The sequence below is a fragment of the Phyllostomus discolor genome, chromosome 1, assembly GCF_004126475.2.
Source record: "Phyllostomus discolor isolate MPI-MPIP mPhyDis1 chromosome 1, mPhyDis1.pri.v3, whole genome shotgun sequence".
Classification (NCBI taxonomy): Eukaryota; Metazoa; Chordata; class Mammalia; order Chiroptera; family Phyllostomidae; genus Phyllostomus; species Phyllostomus discolor.
In genome coordinates, this window is record NC_040903.2 from 113287749 (window position 1) to 113303637 (window position 15889).

Consider the following 15889-nt stretch of genomic DNA (forward strand, 5'->3'; position numbering starts at 1 on the left):
TAGGTCTACAATTAGGTCTTTTTATTTTTTCTTTTCTATTTTTTAAAAAAATATATTTTATTGATATTACAGTTGTCACATTTTTTTTCTCCCCTTTATTCCTCTCCACCCTGTACACCACCTTTGACTATCATTTCACCACCTTAATTCATGTCCATGGGTCATACATGAAAGTTCTTTAGGGTTTCCATTTCCCATACTATTCTTAACCTCCCCTGTCTATTTTGTCCATTTTGTCCACTTATGTTTTTCATTCCTTGTACCTTTTCCTCCATTCTCCTCCCATCCCTTCCCCACTGATAACCCTCCATGTGATCTCCCTTTCTGTGGTTCTGTTGTTCTAGTTATTTGCTTAGTTCATTGTTTTTTTACTGTTCATAGTTTTTATCTTCTTTTTATTATATAAGTCCATTTAGCATTTGATATAATAAGGGCTTGGTGATGATGAGCTCCTTTAAGTTGACCTTACCTGGGAAGCACTTTATCTGCCCTTCCATTCTAAATGAGAGCTTTGCTGGATAGAGTAATCTTGGAGTTAGGCCCATGCCTTTCATGGCTTCGAATACTTCTTTCCAGCTCCTTTTTGCCTGCAAGTTTTCTTGAGAAATCAGCTGCTAGTCTTATGGTACTCCTTGGTAGGTAGGTAGCTGTCTGCTTTTCTCTTGCTGCTTTTAAGATTCTCTACTTACCTTTAATCTTGTGTAATGTAATTATGATGTGCCTTGATGTGTTCCTCCTTGTGTCCAATTTCTTTGAGACTCTCTGAGCCTCCTGGACTTCCTGGAAGTCTGTTTCCTTTGCCAGATTAGGGAAGTTCTCTTTCATTATTTTTTCAAATATGTTTTCAATTTCTTGCTATTCCTCTTCTCCTTCTGACACCCCTATGATTTGAATGTTGGAATGTTTAAAGTTGTCCCCGAGGTTCCTCATCCTCTCCTCATGTTTTTGAATTCTTGTTTCTTCATTCTGTTCTTGTTGAATGTTTATTTCTTCCATCTGTTCCAAGTCACTGATTTGAGTCCCAGTTCCTTTCCATCACTGTTGGTTCCCTGTGTATTTTTCTTTATTGCACTCTGTATAGCCTTCACTTCTTCTTCTATTTCGCATCTGTACTCAAATCATTTCTGTGAGCATGCTGATTACCAGTGTTTTGAACTCTACCTCTGATAGGTTGGCTATCTCCATGTCACTTAGTTCTTTTTCTGGAGTTTTGACCTGTTCTTTCATTTGGGCCGTATTTTTTGTCTGGGTGAGCCTGTCACATAGTAAAGGGTGGAGTGTTAGGTATTCTCCAGGGCAGGGCAACCTACTTCACTGGGTTGTGGTGCTGTATGTGGGGGAGGAGTCAGAGAGAGAACAATGCCACTTACTTGGCTCTCATCCTGTTTTCAGTCACTTTTACCTACAAGAAAATTGGGCTATTCTGGTGCTGATTTCAGGGTAGGTGGGTTTGTGTATGTTCTGGGACCCCATGGTTCTCTCCAACGAACTGTCCTGTGAGCCTAGGAGTTTTTCCCACTGCTACAACCCCCACAAGTTTTTATAGCCAGAGGTTTTGAGGCTTTATTTCCCTGCACTGGTACCCTGGGTTGTGTGCCCTGTCTTGCTCCCCATTTGTTCCTCCTAGCTTATCTGCACATGAATGTGGACCCACCTACTGCTGCCTCACCCCGTCCTCTAGCCACCACCTTACTGTGCATCCTTTGCACCCTGGCTGCCTGACTCTGCCCCTCCTGCCAGTCTGGATGAATGTTTCTTTTTTAACTCCTTGGTTGTTGGACTTCCATACAGTTCAATTTTCTGACAGTTCTAGTTGTTTTTTCATTTTTAAATCTGTTGTTGTCCTTCTTTTTGTTGTGTGAGGAAGCAAAGCATATCTGCCTATGCCTTCATCTTGGCCGAAAGTCCTTGACTTCACCAGTGGTTTCCAGTGATTCCAGGCCCTGAGTGACTGTCTGAATTTCCTTCCAAATCCTTAGTTCCATAGATGCCAGCCTGCAGGGTCAACTGATGGTTACCTTGGCAACGCAACATATATTTGAGCCAGTCAGGCTGGTCTGTGCCTCTCATCTTGGGTTTCTTGAGACACTAGAAGGCATGCAGCCTTGTGTGCTTTGCCTATTTTTTAAAATATCTGGGCACTTAGTGAAAATAACTTCACTTGGCAAAAACTTTCTGCTGCCCCTTCTCCAGGACTTTCTATTTGGGGGCCTGGTTTGGTAAGTGGGAGGACTGTCAGACATATAGAGGGTATAAGTGACAAGACAGCAGGTGGCAGTGGAAAGAGGAAGCTAGGACTTCAGGGTGAAAAGGCCTGGGTATAGACCTGGTTACTGGACCTTTGGCAGGTGAGAATGAGCAGACCTCTCCCCCTTAGATCTGCTCTGCCACTGAGTGTTTCCCATCTAGTCACTGGCCTGCAGCAACCCCACCTGACCTGCCCAACTAAACCAGGCTCCTCCCAATGCTTCCCATACCATGCCTTTATTCTTACCCCACTCAGGCACAACATCTCTTTCCTAGAAGCCTCAAAGTTCCTCTTGACCTCTCCGATTAAACCTCTGCAACTAGAACCAGAGACCCTGCACTAAAATGCAAATCTGATTCCCTCATAAGATCCTCCTTACAACCTGCTTGGCAAGCCCCTTAACTGGGTACCTGTGCTCTCCCCACTCCCTTGCAAGCCTCTCTGCTCAAGCCATTCACCGTTACCTAAACTATTCTTCCTCTTTACAAGGGCCAAGAAGGCCCTTGTCAGGGCTGTTTCCTGGGTAGCATCTCACCTGACCAACTCTTCCCCACCCACCCACCCAGGGCCTTCTTGAGGATGTTCGGATTGAATTAGCTTTTCTGGCATTCCTGTCCTGACACCTGTCACTAAACTTTGAGCAGTAATTTTTTTCTTTACTGATCTGTCTCACAACATCTCCATGCCTACCCCACCCTGCCCTGGTTTTGTTCATACTGCATGGGAAGCACCTTGGTGCAGGGACTAAGGCAGGGCCACTACTAGCCAACATAGTGCCAATTAGAAAGAGACATCCGAGACTTCCGGCAAGATGGAGGAATAGGTGGACGCACCGTATCTCCTCGCACAACCAAGAATAGAACAACAATAATTTACAGACAGAACAACACTCAGAACTGACAGAGGATTTATCTGAATGGAAGTCAGACAGCCAAGAAGTTGAAGTAGACTCGTACATCCAGACTGGTAGAGGACGACGAGCCAGGCGGGCGCGGGGCTGGCGCGGGTCGGCGGCGCGCAGAGGTCAGGGAAAATTTGGTGCAAAATCAGCGCAACAGCCATCTGGGGCGCAAGAACGCAGCGGTGATCCCTGAGTATGCAAGCTGCGGCTGGGGGACCCAGTGAGGCAGTGATTGTGGACCAGGGCAGAGCTCACAGCCCAGGATCCCAAAGAAGGGTCTGAGCCCAGGAGAATGGAACTACCGCCATTGTTCCCTCCTGCCCCCGCTCCTGCCCCCGCCCCCGCATATAACGTCACAATCTAGTGACTGGGGTGCCCAGCCCCGGTGAACACCTAAGGCTCCGCCCCCCACTGTAACAAGAGCAACCAGACCAAAAAAAAAAAAAAAGGAGAGACAGGGAAAGACATAAGATATGTTTTCAACAGAACAGATCAGTCCCCTAGGACTCATCCTTTTGAGCGACCAAGAAATAGCCAATCTATCAGATGCACAGTTCAAAACACTGGTGATCAGAAAGCTCATGGAATTGGTTGACTTCGGGCACAACTTAGATGAAAGGATGCAGGTTACCATAAAAGAGATGCAGGAAGATAGGCGGAGGAGAGCCAATAGTGAAAGGGAGGAATCTGAGTCTCAAACCAATACAGTGCACCAGAAGGAAGATAGAATCAACCAAGCAGGAAAGCATGATGAAATAAGAATTCAAAAAACTGAGGAAAAGCTTAAGAGCATCCAGGACACCTTTAAATGTTCCAACATCCGAATTATAGGGGTACCAGAAGGGGAGGAGCAACAAGTGGAAAAGTTATTTGAACAAATAATAAAGGAGAACTTCCCCAATCTGGCAAAGGCAATAGATTTCCAGGAAGTCCAGGAAGCTCAGAGAGCCCCAAAGAAGTTGGACCCAAGAAGAAACACACCAAGGCACATCATAATTACATTAGCCAAGGTAAAAATGAAGGAAAGAATCCTAGAAGCAGCAAGAGATAAGGGGACAGTTACCTACAAAGGAGTTCCCATCAGACTGTCAGCTGATTTCTCAAAAGAGACCTTACAGGCAAGAAGGGGCTAGAAAGAAATATTCCAAGTCATGAAAGACAAGGACCTACATCCCAGATTGCTCTATCCAGCAAAGCTCTCATTTAGAATGGAAGGGCAGAAGAAGTGCTTCTCAGATAAGGTCAAGTGAAAGGAGTTCATCATCACCAAGCCCTTATTTTATGAAATGCTAAAGGGACTTATCTAAGAAAAGAAGATAAAGAAAAGACATGTATAGTAAAAGCACAGCAAACTCACAATTATTAACAACCGCACCTAAAGCAAAACCAAAAGAAACTAAGTAAACAACTAGAACAGGAACAGAACCACAGAAATGGAGGGCACATGGAGGGCTAGCAGCAGGGGGGTGGGAGGAGATGAGAGGGGGAAAAGGTATAGAGAATAAGTAGCATAGAATGTAGGTTGAAAATAGATAGGGGGAGGGCAAGAATAGTACGGGAAATGTAGAAGCTAAAGAACTCATAAGTATGACACATGGACATGAACTAAAGGGGGGGAACGTGGGTGGGAGAGGGGGTACAGGGTGGAGGGGAGTGAAGGGGGGAAATGGGACAACTGTAATAGCATAATCAATAAAATATATTTAAAAAAAAAAGAAAGAAAGAGACATCCTCCCTTGGGGTGGACACAGTCTCATGCCAGGGTGCAGGGCTTGGCAAGTGAAGGAAAGGCTGCCCCTCTTCCTCCTCCAGCTGGCACTGTGACCTTGGACTTGGCCATGACTCTGTCCCCAGGTCTTGTGCTACACCTGGCCCAGTATGGGTGTTCAGAGGAAGTGGGCTGAGTTGAGCTGGAGGAGCCATGTCCCTTAAAGGGGCCTGTGCCTCCACTTTCTGCCCTGTACTCCTCCTGGATCCTTCTTCCTGGTCTTGGTTGCTTCCTGTTGCACTGGGGCTCTTACCTGGGTCTGTCTAGCTCTCTGTTCAACCTTGTGGATGCTTATTCTCACAGTGAATTAATTTCACTACTTTTCTTGTTGTGATTGCCCAAACAGAAACCATGGTTGGAGTTGGCAGACATGGAACAAGCTGGAATCCAGGGAAGGAAGAGGCAATCTCTGGGACCAGTTACTGTGCCTGGAGGTACTGGCCTATGGCAGGAGGACCAGAGTCTCGGGTCCTGCTCAGCCTCCCCAACCCTGTCCTTTCCTGACACAGCCTGCAGCTGCCTCCAGAGGACATTCCAAGAAGTCAACGACTCTGGCCCATCTATCTGTCTTGTGAGGGGAGCATGTGGCCACCTCATTGGGGCTAGGAAAGTTATAGCAAACCTCCCACTCACTCCTCCAGCATCTGACAGGCAGAAAGATGACCCAGCAGTGGCTTCTGTCATACTCAGAGAAAAAGCCAAAGCCCTCACAGTGGCCTGCACAGTCTTCATTTGGCTCCATCCCCTCTTGGCCCATATGTTTTCCATTCTCCCCTCACTCCTGCTCCCTACTTACCCCATTCCCACAAGGCTGGGCTCTGAGGTCCCTCCTACATGCCAGACACTTCCCACCTCGAGGCCTTTGTGCTTGCTGTTCCCTCCATATCAGAGTCTTCTGGCTCAGGATTCCCTTACCCCTTTTACATCTATACTCAAGGATCACTTTTTCATTGAGACCTTCCTTGACCACTTGTTTAAATTGAGCCCCCAGTTCCTGCTTAATTTTTTCCATAGTACCTGTTACCATGTAAAATATAATTTATTTTACTCTCTTCTCTTGCTTGGTATTGGCCTCATTTCTAGAATATAAAATCCACGAGTTCAGGCACTTTCTATTGCTCTCTCCCCAGTGCTTGGCAATGAATGGAAGTTTTGGGGAAGGAAATAAAAATGAACAAATTAGCCTTTTGGCTCTCTGAGCAGCACCATGACAGTGGGCAAGAACAAGCACCTTATAAAAGGCGGCAAAAAGAAAGTGGTTGATGAATTTTCTAAGAAAGATTGGTATGACATGAAAGCACCAGCTATGTTTAATATAAGAAATATTGGAAAAACACAAGTCATGAGAACTCAAGGAGCCAAAATCATACCTGATGGTCTGAAGGATCATGTTTTTGAAATGAACCTAGTTGAACTGCAGAATGACGAAGTTGCATCTAGAAAATCCAAGCTAATTACTGAGGATTTTCAGGGTAAAAACTGTCTGACTGATCTCCATGGCATGGATCTTACCCATGACAAAATGTGCTCCATGGTCAAAAATGGCAGATCATCACCGAAGCTCATGTTGATGTCAAGACTACTGATGGGTACTTGCTTCATTGACTCTGTGTTGGTTTTATTTTTTAAAAAACACAACAATCACATTCAGAAGACCTTTTATTCTCAGCATCAACAGGTCCTTCAGATCTGGAATAAGATAATAGAAATCATGACCCACAGGGTGCAGACAAATGACTTGAAAGAAATGGTCAATAAATTGATTCCAGATAGCATTGGGAAAGACATAGAAAAGGCTTGCCAATCTATTTATTCATTCCATGATGTCTTTGTTAAAAAAGCCAAAATGCTGAAGAAGCCCAGGTTTGAACTGGGAAAACCCATGGAGCTGCATGGTGAAGGTAGCAGTTCTAGAAAAGCTACTGGGGATGAGACAGGCACTAAAGTTGAACCAGCTGATGGATATGAGCCCCCAGTCCAAGAATCTGTTCAAAATTCAGATATTTAATGGTGACAAATAAAAAGGCCTATTTGTGATTTTTTTTTTCAAAAGAATGAACAAATTACAAGAGTGAAAAAAATGGCAGCTGCCATGTGTGGGCATCCACCTATGCCAGCCCTTTGCATCCATCATCTCCTTGAATTCTCCCAACACTCCTCTTTCTCATATAGTGAGAAAACGGAGGTTCATGAAGTAACTTCCCCAATGTCATTTGTCCAGAGGGTAACCAAGCCAAGCTAGTTAGACCCCAAGTCCCACAGGTACACTCAATGTAGCCACTACAGCAGGGAGGGTCTGCCTCAGGCCTGCCCTGAGCTATTCCATCTATAGGCTCACTTGGTTTTGGCATTGAGGACCTGGCAGCAACAGGCCAGAGCCTTAGACTGAGACGGTAGCAGAGAAGGAATGTGTGAGTACCTGTCCTCTATTCCAAGAGCCTGTGGAGCCATGCTCTCTAACCCCTGCAAGGTCCCTTCATGGCCCCAGGCCATCTGACACCACTCTCTACCCCTCGTGGCTGGCCCACAACAATGTCCCACTTGCAATGTCCCAGGTGACTTCAGAGGCCCAGCTTTGCCTCTCTCCTCTGCCCGTCTGCCCCACCTGCCTGTCATTTCCTCAGCACATGAAATAACTTTTCTGACTGAACCTCTTTCTAAATCTATTTGGCACTCTCTCTTCCCGTATTAGCCCCCAGCTCCTCATTCCCCACCATCTTTTACCATCAAGACATGCATTAGGGCCCCCAGAGGATGTTGTATATGAAATAATTTTGTGAAATCCAATAAAAATTTGACTCAGGGCAACATTACAGGAAAAGAAAATGATTGATCTTCTCTGGTGCAGAGAAAGGTAGAAAAGGAAAACCACACCAATCCACCAGTGTCTGCCTCGTGTGCACCCCATCCTGTGTGCAAGCAGCATCCCAATGCATACAGCACCCTGCACGTGCACATGGGCATGCATGCACATGGACTTTGTGTACAGTATTGTGTCAAGTTCCTGGCAATCTCTAGGATTCAAATTTGCTTTCTGTACAACGGGCCCTTGACTGCTGAACTCAAACCCCTACCAGCCAGTAGACTACATAGTCTGGTGCCTGCTTACATTAGTGTCAGCAGTCATGTTACCTGGTAGAGGTGACCGTTTTGCTGCACACTGCTGACAGATGGCATCTCAGAGCATAGAGAATTGAGTCTAATGCCCCAGCTCCCTCTGAGTTTCATCTCTAGCACTTATGGGGTCTGGTATGAGGGAAAATGGTATGGGGCAATGGTATAAGGGAAATCCCATATACCATACAGCTAGATATTTTAATTATGAATCAAACTAATAAATGGTTAAATAAAACAGCAACCTGAAAAGTTGGGTTCAAATATAGAATTCTTGGAAAGACCTGGTCCCTAGAATCTAGACCTAGGCCCTGGCCTGCCCCTTCCCTTTCCCTCTGCCCCTGGCTCTGTCCCACCCTGCAAAGGCCCTTGCTGACATAGCTGGAGACAGATACCCTGCCTACAAAGTCAAACTCTGTCCACACCCTACTCTCTGCATATAGCCCCTTGGACACCCCTCCGGCCTTGAATGTGGACATAACTGGCATGGTATCCCATTAGAAGGATTGGTTAGGAAAGAAACCCCTCACAACAGAGAGTTCAAGGACAAGCAGAGCCTCTAAAGTGCAGGGCTCAGGGCAGAAGCCCCTTACTTGGGTTTAGGATGATGCTGACCATTCTCCTACTATGGGAAAGAGTGGAAAGAGGAGCAAGGTCCTGGGCCCTGATGAGGCCTTTGGCTTTACCCTAGCCTTCTGCTCTTAGGCCACTCTTTCCCCGCACTGCCCACCAGAGACTCCCTCTGTGTCTGGGCACAGCATTTGAAGGGTGCATGCCAAGGGGATCCTGGCAACAGAGATGCCCCAAAGTGGGTAGGAAAGTTCTGTGCACCTGCCCAGTGTGTAGAGCTTCCTCATTCTGGGAAGTGGATGGAAGCTGCCATGGGGACACAGATGGAGAGGGACATTCAGTTGGACATTCACATTGGGGAGAGGTCAGGGTTTTCTGAACAGGGGGGTCAGAGTGGCTGTGTACATGGTAGGAACTGTCACTGCCCTGGTAGGTGTTGCATAGATTCTGTTCCAAGGATGCCCCAGGCTGCAAGAAATCCTGCATCAATGGTTCTGGAAGACATTAACACAATGGTGCCCACTGCCCCACTATAAGAAGGATAATTTTGAATGCAACAAGGGAATACACAGCTTTGCTCTGATTCATTTTCCCATCTACAAAATGGAGCAGTAACAGTGGCCACTCTGGGGTTCCTAGGGCAGTTACTGGGAGTTCATCTCTGATATGAATAAGGTAGGGGCAGAGGATAAAGAGGAAGCTAGGGAGGGAAAGTAAAACTGGCCACAAGGAGTAGGGTGAGGCTCCCACTACGTGGAGCCTTTCCTTTCACACATGGCCAGCCTCCCAGGATGAGGAGGAACCAACTCTGCCCAGATCCCCTCAGCTCCTTGGGGTCAAAATCCAGGATTGCTCAGTGTCCTGCACACCCATCCCCCTTCTACTTGGCCTTCTGGGCCCTCACTCTGTGTCTTTTCTGACAATCAGGGTCTGGGATGTGAAGAGGCTGGGACCTGCTCTTTGTAGGCCCCAGGATCTTGGGACCGTGCCCTGAGGCCTATCTGCCCATGTATATCCAGTGGTGCCAGGCTAAAGGCAGAGAAGCACAGGAAGGGCTGTACCTCCTGTGGCTGTCAGCGCTTGTAATGTTCTTGGCTATGGCCAGATGGCCATCAGACTGGCTTTGGCTTTCTGAAAAATAATCACTCTTACTTCTGTTCATAGGCCTGGGGCTCTCATAGGGACCACATCTGAGACAGTTCATGAAGGGCCCTACAGTTCAGAAATGGCCTTTGGACAGTGAACAATGTTGCCAAAGAAGGAAGCAAATCTTTATTGATTGTCTGCTATGTGCTAGGCACTGAGCTATTATCTCATCTGAAGTTCAAAATAACCCTGTAGGGTAGTTGGTATTGTGCCCATTTTATAGGTGGGGAGATTAAGGTTCAGGAGTCATGTGACTTTCCAAAGTGTACTGTGTTGCAGATACCATGAGGCCTTTACCCATATCCCTTTCACCCCATCCATGCCTATCCCATAACTTCCTATACAAACATTTGCAAGTCTGCTGAGAGTTCTTTTTGGCCCAGGAGCTAGTGCAACCCACAAACAGGCTGCCCTAGCCATGTCAGGAGCTATCACTCCTGGGAGCACCTCAACCAAGGACACAGGATGGAGTATTGCAGCTCCTCACCCCATTCTAAGACAAGTCTGAGGTGTGCTCTATTTAGTCATGAAGAGGTCCCCAGGAGGACTAGATTCCAGTTGTCCACAGCAGTCACCTATACTGGCTTCCTTCCCTTCTCCATCTCACTTCCTCTCTCCCCTCCAAGTACTTCCTGAGATCATTTTCCAAATAAACTATTCACACTCAGATCTTTGTTTCAGTGTCTGCTTCTGGGGCCACCCAGCCCAAGAGAGTCACAAAACAGTTTGTGCCACCTAGAACTGGGTCCCTGGGGGAGAGATGACATTTTATGTCCTACGAAAGCTTATTTTCTGATTGTATCCCTTCCTGCAGGGCTCCATATTTCCCTCAGGACCTGGGGCAGGGACACTTATCAGGCTGCTGGCTCCCTCCTGTCTCTCCCACTAGACTAAGTCCTAGGACAGTGGAGATTGGGATCTGGCACAAGTGTGGCCCCAAGAAGATGCTCAGAACTGGCTCCTTGAGTGAATGAGACTGGCCATGCCCCAGGGGCTCAGGATGAGGCCCTCCCTGAAGAATCTGGCTGGGATGGAGGGAATGCTGCCTCCTGCTGCTGCAATGAGAAGATGTGATTCACAGAAACAATAATTTTTATTTATTTTTTTAAGATTTTATTTATTTATTTTTAGAGAGGGAAGGGAGGGAGAAAGAGAGAGAGAGAGAGAAACATGAATGTGCGGTTGCTGGGGGCTGTGGCCTGCAACCCAGGCATGTGCCCTGACTGGGAATCGAACCTTCGATGCTTTGGTTCACAGCTCGCACTCAATCCACTGAGCTACACCAGCCAGGGCAAAACAATGATTTTTAGAGTATTGCTGCCACTCTCCTTTGCAACTTCAGTGAAGAGGACTTTCTGACAGAAGGAAGACAAGGTGGTCTTGGGGCCTGCTAGCATTACCCCATCCAAGGGCCAGAAGCTTTGAGGATGTGGACCCAGGTACACAGGATGTGAAGTGCAAGTTGGGAGAGAGAGTTAGGCCTGTGGGAAGGAGCTGCTGCGGTGGGGGCATAGCCGGAAGAGGGCTAAGGAGACTCAGGCCTGCCACCCAGGAAGGCAGCTCCATGTTGAGTCTGGGATCATATGTAGAACAAGAGACTCTAGTCCTCCCACTAGGCCTATTTTACCTTTAAGTCTATTGACTCTGGTAGGGGCCTTAGTTGCTCTAAATATAACTGGAAGGGCCTGAACTAAATGCCATTTTGAAAAGAGCACAAGGTTTGAAGTTTGTCTTCAAATCTCAACTCTCCTACTTACTGGGCTTGTAACCTTGGCCTTAGTTTTCCAATCTGCAAATGGGCATAATGATAGTGATATTTGCTTTCCATGGCTGATGAGGGACTAGGATTCCTTGCTTCATTCAACAAAACTAAGCACTTTCTATGAACTAAGGACACAATAGTAAACAAAACAGACAAAAGTCTTTTATGCCCTTGTGAAGTCTGGGATTTAGTGGGGCCACAGTCATTAACCAGATAAACAAATAAAATATATGTCTGTTAAATATTGATAAATGCTAAGGAGGAAAATAAATCAGGGAAGGAAAATAGAAAGTGTCACTGTGTGGTGGTGGTAGGCCTGCAATTTTTGGGCACGAGGACATTTGAGTAAGATCTGGAGGAGGCAAAGAAGGACATGATGTAGGGAAAAGCACATGAGGCAGAGGAAATAGTGAGTGCTCTAGGGTGGTGGTGTGGCTGAGGTGAAGGGGCTGGGAGCTGGTAAAGTAAGGGGTTGAAGGAGTAATGATGTGCACATGGTCATGTAAGGACTGGCTTATACTCTGAGTAAGGACAGACAGGGCCTGACTTGGGTTTTAACAAATCAGCGTGGCCGCTGTGGGGAGGTGAGGCCAGTGGGAGAAGACAGCTTGTGATAGTCTTGGTAAAAGCTACATGAAATAATGTAGAAGGCTGCTGGTAGAGAGGTGGTTCTATGTCACACATGGCTCTGTAATCATGCCATTAAACTGTCACATGGTAAGAAAGTTATCTGCTTTCAATTATTTTCAAAAGGCTCTGGAAACACTGAGGAAGTCTCTGGTTGGGAGTGGCATGCCTTCAATACCTCTAACTCTTGCAAACTTCCTCCCCTAAAACCCCAAGTGACAAGCCTCAGACTCAAGGACTCCTGACTTCTGTATCTAGTTAATATTTTAGAATATGTTGATTTTTTAAATTTTATTTGGTTTTGTATTTACCTTCTATTTGTGAATATGAACCTAGATTTCCTCTTGAGTCACTCAAAAGATTTGTTTTTATTTACTTATTTATTTTTTATTATGTTTTATTGATTATGCTATTACATTTGTCCCATTTTCCCCCCTTCACCCCCCTCTGCCCTGCACATGCCCTCCCACCCACATTCCCTAACCCCACTTTAGTTCATGTCCATGGGTCATACATATAAGTTCTTTGGCTTCCACATTTCCCATACTATTCTTGCCCTCCCCCTTTCTACTTTCTACCTACCATCTATGCTACTGATTCTCTGTACCTTTCCCCCCTCTCTCCCTGTCCAAATCCCCTGTTGATAACCCTCCATGTGATCTCCATTTCTGTGGTTCTGTTCCTCTTCTATTTGTTTGCTTGGTTTGCTTTTGTTTTTGTTTTAGGTGTGGTTGTTAATAATTGTGAGTTTGCTGTAATTTTACTGTTCATATTTTTATCTTCCTTTCTTTAGATAAGTCCCTTTAATATTTCATATAATAAGGGCTTGGTGATGATGAACTCCTTTCACTTGACCTTATCTGAGAAGCACTTCATCTGTCCTTCCATTCTAAATGAAAGCTTTGCTGGATAGAGCAATCTGGGATGTAGGTCCTTGCCTTTCATGACTTGGAATACTTCTTTCCAGCCCCTTCTTTTCTGTAAGGTCTCTTTTGAGAAATCAGCTGACAGTCTGATGGGAACTCCTTTATAGGTAACTATCTCCTTTTCTCTTGCTGATTCTAGGATTCTCTCCTTCATTTTAATCTTGGGTAATGTAATTATGATGAGCCTTGGTGTGTTCCTTCTTGGGTCCACCTTCTTTGGGACTCTCTGAGCTTCCTGGACTTCCTGGAAATCTATTTCCTTTGCCAGATTGGGGAAGTTCTCCTTTATTATTTGTTCAAATAACTTTTCCACTTGTTGCTCTTCCTCTTCTCCTTCTGGTACCCCTATAATTCAGATGTTGGGATGTTTAAAGACGTCCTGGAGGTTCCTAAGCCTGTCCTCATTCTTTGGAATTTTTGTTTCTTCATTCTTTTCTGTTTGGTTGTTTCTTTCTTCCTTCTGGCCCACTCCATTGATTTGAGTCCCAGTTTCCTTCCCATCACTATTGGTGTCCTGTACATTTTCCTTTATTTCACTTAGCATAGCCTTCATTTTCTCATCTAATTTATGAGCAAATTCAACCAATTCTGTGAGCATCCTGATCACCAGTGTTTTGAACTGTGCATCTGATAGGTTGGCTATCTCTTCATCGCTTAGTTGTATTTTTTCTGGAGCTTTGATCCATTCTTTCATTTGGGTCTTTTTTTTTTTTTTGTCTTGATGCACCTGTTATGTGGTGAGGGGAGGAACCTTAGGTGTTCACCAGGGCGGAGTAACCCAGTCACTGGGTTGTGATGCTGTATGTGGGGAAGGGGTCAGAGAGGAAACAATGGTGCTTGCTCTGCTCTCTGCTGGGTTTCAGTCCCTTCTGCAGCTTTCCCCAAGCAAACTTGGCCCTTCTGATGCTGATTACCAGGTGGGTGGGTTTGTGTATCTTCTAGAACCCTGTGGGTCTGTCCAGTGAACTCTCTTGTGAGGCTGGGAATATCTCCTGCTGCTGCCTCAAACCCCACTGGTGTTTTTAATTGGTGGTTTGAGTCTTTATTTCCCCACGCTGGAGCCCTGGGTTGCATGGTCTGTCTCTCTCCCCAGTTTCACCTGGTTTACCTGGGTTTGAATGTGAGACCCCCAGACCACTAGCTGCTTTATGTGCCACACCCTGTTCCACAATCTGCTGCCTCGGTGGGCCTGCCCACTGCCATCTTGCACTTGCAGTTCTGTCAGCTGCTGCCTTGCAGGTCCAGGGTCCTCAGCCACCACTTCCCCCCTACCCCCCAGCCGCAACCCCTCTCCACCTGGCCACCCGACTCTGCCCCTCCTACTGGTCTGGATGAATGTGTCTACTTTTACTCCTTGGTTGTTGGACTTCCATACAGTTCAATTTTCTGTCAATCCTGGTTGTTTTTTGTTTCTAAATTTTTGTTGTCCTTATTTTGGTTGTGCGAGGAGGCACAGTGTGTCTACCTACACCTCCATCTTGGCCAGAAGTCAGAGATTTGTTTTTAAAATGAACTTGTCTAACTTAACTAAACAGGTAGGTTGGCTTAAAAATATTAAGAGAATATGCTCTGGCCAATGTGACCCAGTTGGTTGGACCATCATCATCTTGTAACTGAAAGGTTGCAGGTTCAATCCCTGGTCTGGATAAGTACAGGAGGCAACCAATCAAAGTTGCTCTCTCATGTCCATTTTCTCTTTCTCTCTCCCTTTCCCCTCTTAAAAAAAAAAGGCAGTTGAAAAAATGTCCTCAGGTGAGGCAAAAATTATATATACATAATTTTTATTATAATGAGGGTAGACCCAAAAAACCCAGAATTTATTTATGAAAACTTGTGTATATATTCTTACGTGTTTAAACTTCAATCACTTCCAAAGTACTCTCCATTTGATGCAATACCCCTGTTGAGGTATTTTTTCCACTGCTCAAAACAGTTTTTGAATGCATCAATTTTGATGCCTTTTACTATTTACTGCTTCTGCTATTTTTTGTTTCACTTCTTCCACATGGCAAAACATTTCCCTCTGAAGACTTTTTTCATCTGGGAAACAAAAAAACGAGTCACCTGGGGAGAGATCCAGTGAATAGGGAGGGTGGGGTTTGGGGGTTATGCTGTTTTTAGTTGAAAATTGCTGAATACTCAGTGTGGTGGGGGCAGGTGTGCTTGTAAATCATCAATCATGAAATGGGCAAATGTATTGAAAGAGTCCTCAAAAATATTCACTGAAGCCTATCACAAGGACACCAGCTGGTACACTGATACAGATGGGTTCCTAGATGATTCACCCAGTGGGGGAAGCCTGTACTATAAGAGGCCTGCCCTCCAGAAGATAATTCTGGTTGGAGGGGCCCTCCCTCATATATTAGGAGAATAACACAGATAATATAAAGGTTCAACAAAAGTTGTGGGGTGGAACTTGAATAACTACAATTTGGGAATCCCCTCTATAAAAGGAGAGCTTGTTTCAGCTGTGCTCTACCCTACACCTCCCTGGACACTGACACGAGAAGGCCTGATGGCTCTGAGCAATGCCCCCACTGGCCTACCCTGCTCTCCCAATCCTCTTCCCTTCCTGCTCTGGAGAGGCAAGGTGGACTGAGGGTTAAGAACTGGGAGATGAGTGCCATGCAAGGCAGGGCTGAGTCAGGAAGCAGGGGCTGAATCCTCCTGTTGCCCCTTTGCAAAAGAAGGACAATAGGCTTTGCCACCTTGTCCATGAGAGGATCCTGAGTGGTGGAGAGGGCTTTGGTGTGAGGCTTGCAGGACCTGAGGAGGCTGAGAAGGACTGTTAATCACCATGATGGTCACACCCCCTCCCAACCTCCTG

At 45.9% G+C, this 15889-nt stretch overlaps 1 long non-coding RNA gene and 1 pseudogene across 1 annotated transcript; both read left to right on the forward strand.

The window, feature by feature from the left end:
- The first annotated feature begins 1022 nt into the window (after positions 1-1022).
- Positions 1023-13826, forward strand: LOC118501013. The gene is made up of 3 exons (XR_004903586.1): positions 1023-1272; positions 9797-9799; positions 13810-13826. It is a non-coding gene; the product is annotated as an uncharacterized LOC118501013 (long non-coding RNA).
- LOC114489675 lies at positions 6125-6960 on the forward strand (annotated as a pseudogene).
- Positions 13827-15889: the final 2063 nt, after the last annotated feature.